The sequence below is a fragment of the Xenopus laevis genome, chromosome 8S (genome assembly GCF_017654675.1).
Source record: "Xenopus laevis strain J_2021 chromosome 8S, Xenopus_laevis_v10.1, whole genome shotgun sequence".
NCBI classification, from domain to species: domain Eukaryota; kingdom Metazoa; phylum Chordata; class Amphibia; order Anura; family Pipidae; genus Xenopus; species Xenopus laevis.
The window spans coordinates 97,776,376-97,782,725 of NC_054386.1; the positions used below are offsets into that span (position 1 = coordinate 97,776,376).

At 38.1% G+C, this 6,350-nt stretch overlaps 1 non-coding gene across 1 annotated transcript; it reads left to right on the top strand.

Annotated features, from left to right (window-relative positions):
- Window positions 1–1,337: 1,337 nt before the first annotated feature.
- trnag-ucc lies at window positions 1,338–1,409 on the top strand. The gene has a single exon. It is a non-coding gene; the product is annotated as a tRNA-Gly (tRNA).
- The last annotated feature ends 4,941 nt before the right edge of the window (window positions 1,410–6,350 follow it).

The following is a 6,350-nucleotide window of genomic DNA, read 5'->3' on the forward strand; positions in this document are numbered from 1 at the left end:
GTGTTTAAGCAAAGACAGTATTGCCTATGGCAGGCTATTTTCTGGCATTTTGTAGCCACAACACAACAAAATGCGGAGTGACAAATATCACTGTGTGTTATTGCCCTTAATTATCCTCTTGACAAAGAAAAAATGTTGAACATACACAATGACATTATGAATTGCCTTGGTCCTTTTCCATTCATCTAAAGGCATACATAGTTTAACTCTTTATCCTCTGTATATCACCCAATTTGAAAAAAATGCATTAACCCTGATTTCTGCCTGTAGGTCGCACAGTTCATCATTAGATGTAATACATCTTACTCTAGTCATGTTAGTTGAAATGACTTGTCTTTTTTACTTATTTTTGCTCACACCTATATCCTTACCTATACTCACATCTTTGCAAGTGTGCACCTACACACATAACTTTACTTTGCCTTCACTATTGTTTTTCCATTATTTCATTGTTTTTTTTAAAAAATGGCCGTTGGTTTTGGCATTCTCTCTCTCTTAAAAGCCGCAAAAGCTAGTGGCAGGGAGGATCTAGCCCTCAGACTGAAACCAGGGTTCAGGAGACATTTACTCCAAGTAATGCAGAGAGGTACAAGACCTTTTATACTATGACCAGAGTTAAACAATTTAGGGACCACTGTGCGGGGTTTACCTTGATGTGTTATGGTGGCTTATCAACTTTATGATCATAACTTTGTAACTAAAAACCCCTGTTTTTGTAAACACATGCACTTGCATATATACTGAATTACTTATGAGGGGGGGGGGGACCAGGGAATGTGCATTGATTTGAAAAGTGAATGTAAAATCGATGAGAGTGCTATTCTAAGAACTTTTGCAATGTACCATCATTATTTATTTATTTTTCATTCCAAGATATTAAGGGATATATGTAAATGAATGTAGATGTATATAAATTAATTTTGTTCCAACAGCGCCACCTGCTGGTCAGTTTCTGTCCAATCTGACCACCAAGTAGTCAAGGAAGTTGTCAGGAGAGAGAAAGAGGCTGTTTTTTCTGCTTAGAAAAAAAAAAGAAACAACTGTCATATAGGTAGAAAATAATCCTATTCATGTGATTAGGGAAGAAGCCGAGCATGCAGTACTGCACAGTGAGTAAGTCATTCTCCAGCAAAGGAATGCATTTGAATCCTGAGCGGATTAGCTTTCCCACATATATGCCAGATGTGCAGTCTCTGCTACAGTACTGACCTTCATGCCTTCAGCAGAGTACCATGGGAATTTCACACACAGGAATATTGATGTGTTCTGTAATGTAACTGCTGAGTCGTAAAGCCGAATAGAGTGATTTGCAGGGAAAAAAACCCAACCTTCTGTGAGCGATGGTGGTATAGTGGTAAGCATAGCTGCCTTCCAAGCAGTTGACCCGGGTTCGATTCCCGGCCATCGCAGCATGTTTTTGGCCAGAAGTTTCTCATATATTAAGTTGAATTGCCATTATTATTTCATGGTTTTATGTTTTTAAAAAGATTTAACTGTATATTGTGTGTGGGATATAGAAAAATAGTAGGATTAGGATGTGTGATCATTTGTAGGTTTTACCTACATTTTTGGGGTGAGTTTTTAAATTGTTACTATTTGAATTGGCTTTCATTTACGGTATAATGGTGTACATCAGTAAGGCAGACAAAAAGTTTTTAGACAGAAAAAATATAAATATATTTGTATTCATAAAAAAATGTACATGCAGGCTCCCAAGATGGAACCTCAGTATCACATCCAGACAATGGCCTCACATCTTACCAAGCTTTACTTCAACATGATGTGATCCCTAAAGCAAAAAACATCAATTTAAGAAAATAGACTCAGCAGGAATACTATCAGACTTTAGGGAATTAACACTGAACTTTTAGGAAGCAAAATAGAAACCTCCCTCAAATATTTTCTAAGCAGAAGAACATCAGAGCAACCTTATTTCTCTCTCCTTACAACTTCTTTGACTACTTGGTGGTCAGACTAGTCATAAACTGACCAGCAGGTGGATGTGTTGTAACAAAATTCATTCATATTAACAGTACATGTATCCCTTAATATCTTGGAATGAAAACAAAATAAATAATGAATGTACATTGCAAAAGTTCTTAGAAAAGCACTCTCATCAATTTTACATTCACTTATTTTAAAGGTTTATTCATCCTTTAAAAAAAGATGGAGGGCATCAACTTACTATGCAACAAATTCTTCTTATTTGAGCGCAGTAATGATTCTGGTGAGCAGAGCATGCATATTTACACTAGAGCACATGGTCTCTGACTCTGGGTACAGGTAGATAATAGCGTCTTGGCCTGTTTAATTAGAAATGCCCCCAATATGACTGGTCTTAAGATAGAACCCCAGGTTGAAAAATGGTTTCTTTTCTTTTTATTAAGTCAACACCACCTCTGATTTAGACTCAGCGCTAAGGTAAATAAACACCCCCGCCTGAACTTCAGGTCTATAATTGAGTGGGAAAAGTCTACTCTATTTTTCTTTCTTTCTGGACAATGGGTTTCTGGATAACAGATCATATACCCATACTTGGCTGCCAAATTTCTAAATTAAATATCAAAAAATCTGTTTGTTCTATTGACAAATGGATTTCATTTACTATGTAACTATGCACTATGTAACTATGACAGTATCCGTTTAAAATCGTAAATCCCTTTTAATGCACTTGGAGTGAGGAAAAACTTGATAAAAAAAAATGCCCATTGACTTTTGGACAAAAATTTGGCGAGGCAAAAAAGTCACCAAAAGAAAACAATGCCCATTGGAGGAGGGAAAAAAAGTTGCATGTGTAAAAATCGTAAATCCCTTTTAATGCACTTGGAGTGAGGAAAAACTTGATAAAAAAAAAATGCCCATTGACTTTTGGACAAAAATTTGGCGAGGCAAAAAAGTCACCAAAAGAAAACAATGCCCATTGGAGGAGGGAAAAAAAAGTTGCATGTGTAAAAATCTTAGCACTTAAAAAAACATTTTGTTGCCTATTAACTTCAATGCGTTTTGAGAATTTTTCACAAATTTATAATTTTCGATAATATTTTGGCGAAATGGGACAGATTCGCTCATCACAGACAAATACTACATCTCCTAAATCGTTTTAGAACATAACTGTATGCAGGCAGTCCCCGGGTTACATACGAGATAGATTTGATATTAAGTCGAATTTGTAGGTAAGTTGAAACATATACATTTACTTATTAAATGCAACTTAACATAGTATTTATTTTTACCTTTCTGTGCTCCGCAGTAGACAACACACAGGAGAGGGGATTGTTGCAGGTGGTTTATTAAAGCTAAATGCTAATAAAAGTCAAGCAAACCATAGTATGTTACTGTAATCGCCTCCGTCTGTAAGTGTGAGTTGTATGTAAGTCGGGTGTATGTAACTCGAGGACTCCCTGTATATACAGGTCTGGGATCTATTATCCAGAATGCTCGGGACCTGGGGCTTTCCAGATAACGGGTCTTTCCATAATTTAGAACTTCATACCTTAAGTCTACTAGAAAATCATGTAAACATTAAACAAACCCAATATGCTGGTTTTACTTCTAATAAGGATCAATTGGGATCAAGTATAAAGTACTGTTTTATTATTACAGAGAAAAAGGAAATCCTTTTTAAAAATTTGTATTATTTGATTATAATGGAGTCTATGGGAGACAGCCTTTCCGTAATTCGGAACTTTCTGGATAACGGATCCTATACCTGTATATATATATATATATTTTTTGAAAGTAACGTTGATTTCTTTGGATCTCCTTTTCCCTAACAATTTGTAACCTGTCCATGATGAAAACAATGCCAAAGTTCTGACGCACCAATCCCATAGACTATTTGTTCTTTAGTTCTTAAGGCCAGGCTCCCACAGTTAAAATTGATTGTAGTTTCCACCAATGAACATTTTGCCATTGTATTATGCAATGTCTCTTTAGCTTGGCTTTACCTCTTGCCCATATGGAACCCTTAGAACAGGGATCCTCATCCTTCGAATCCGTGAGCAACATTCAGAAGTAAAAGTAGTTGGGGAGCAACAGCAGCATGAAAAATGTTCTTGGGGTGCCAAATAAGGGCTTTGATTGGCCATTTGGTAGCCCCTATGTGGGTTGTCAACCTACATTGAGACTCTGTTTGGCAGTACACCTGGTTTTTATACAACCAAAACTTGTCTCCAAGCCTGGAATTCAAAAATAAGCTCCTGCTTTGAGGCCACAGGGAGCAACATCCAAGGGGTTGGCGAGTTAACATGTTACTCGCAAGGTACTGGTTGGGGATCACTGCCTTAGAATCTTAAACTAAGAAAACACAACAGGGAAGTCACATAGTTCGGCTCCTTCTCCAAACTTCAGAAAGCTTCTGATTTTTTATAGCCGAGTACAAAGCCCAATGCTTCTGTGTAACTTGTGATGCAAACACATTCTCCCACCACCACCAGCCGCTCCCCAGACCCCACACACCACACAAACATGGGCACTAAAACATGAATGCGTCTGGTGAGATTAAAAAATGTTATAATAAATTTTATAAACGGCTGTGCATATGATAGATTCGCCATTGCTGGTAATTTTGCCAGCGGTGCGTGAGATAGATATAGAATAAAAAATTATTTGGATTTAAAAGTATCTCGACGCGGTGAATTAAATCTTCTTTCATTTAAATATCAGTAATGAATTTAGAGCTTCCAAATTCATTTCACCAAATTAATATAAAACAATATTTATTAATTAATTGAAAAAAAAATGTAATTTATATAACACATTTCATTAATGAATAAATACACACAATTAAGTTAACATACCCATTAAATGCATAACCAATTCATACTAGAACCAATGTTGCTTTTCCCTGTCATCTGGCCTACCCTCTTCCTGGTCTGCAACTCCACTGAAGGTAGCTACCCTCGATCCAATATCCAGAAACCGGTTATACAAAAGCTCCGAATTAAGATAAGGCCGTCTCCTATAGATCCCATTTTAATCAAATAATTCAAATTTTTAAAAAAGATTTCCCTTTTCTCTGTAATAAGAAAACAGTAACTTGTACTTGATCCCAACTAAGATATAATTCATCCCTACTGGAGGCAAGACAATTTTATTGCGTTTAATTCATGTCTAAAAGATTTTTTTGGTAGGCTTACAGTATGGAGATCCAAATTACGGAAAGATCCCTTATTAGGAAAACTCCTGGTCCTACGAATTCTGGATAACAGGTCTCATATCTGTACAAACCAAAAAAAGTCACATACTGTGTTTGCTCCACAAGGGGGCACAATGCTCCCATTACCAAACTGTTGGATTCTTTGTCATCTAGATAGAATTTTAGGATTTTCTAAATGCAGGTTGTTGAAATCTGTCTGTCGCCAAACGATGCGGATCTCCCTCCGATATGCCCACCTTGAGGTGGGCAATATCGGGCTGATCCGATCGTGGACCCTAGGGCCCAACGATCGGATACTAACGATGCCTAATGGGCGGTCGGATCGCGGGACCGCATCAACGGATAGATGCGGCCGCGATCCGACGGGATTTTTTGTCCCATCCGATCGAGATCTGGCCGACTTTCGGCCAGATCTCGATCGGTGAAGCCCGTCGGGGGGCCCCATACACGGGCCAGTAAGCTGCCGACACGATCTGTCGGCAGCTTTTATCGGCCCGTGTATAGCCACCTTTACTGGGGAACAATTTCATTATTAGCAATTATTTTTATAAAGCGCCAACATAATCCGCAGCTGTGTTCAATAGAAAGGTTTACAACCCAAACAAACCGTTACAAGTACTGCCGGAAAACAGGAGAAATAAAGCATATACAGTAGATAACTATACAGAAGTGCAAGAAGCACATGTTGGCACAAGTACCTTTAGGGCAGAGACACACGCTCAGATTCGGGGAGATTAGTCACCCAGTGACAAATCTCCTCTTCTTCGGGGTGACTAATCTCCCAAAACTGCCTCCCGCCGGCAATTTACATTCTAGCTGGCGGGAGGCAATCGGTGTGCTTCGTTTGCCGAAGTCACCCGAAGTTGCCTCAAGAGAGGCAGTTCGGGAGAAGAGCCGATTTATTGCCGGTCGACTAAATCTCCCGAATCTGAGTGTATCTCTGCCCTTACTGAACAGGATTTTTTTCAACTTTTCGCAGGGAGATTTGTGTGTCCTTGCAGTCATAAACAACCCTTTATATCTAGGCTAAACAATATAAATATTTCACTGTAAATGTGCAATTTATTTCCATTCATTTGTCGTTATTTGGCTGCAAAACTGAGTTACCGTTTGTCTTTTATTTTAATTAACGGCCAAGGCAAAAAATGCTCAAACCCTGCTGTGTTTTGCAATACAAATCTGTTTATTCATT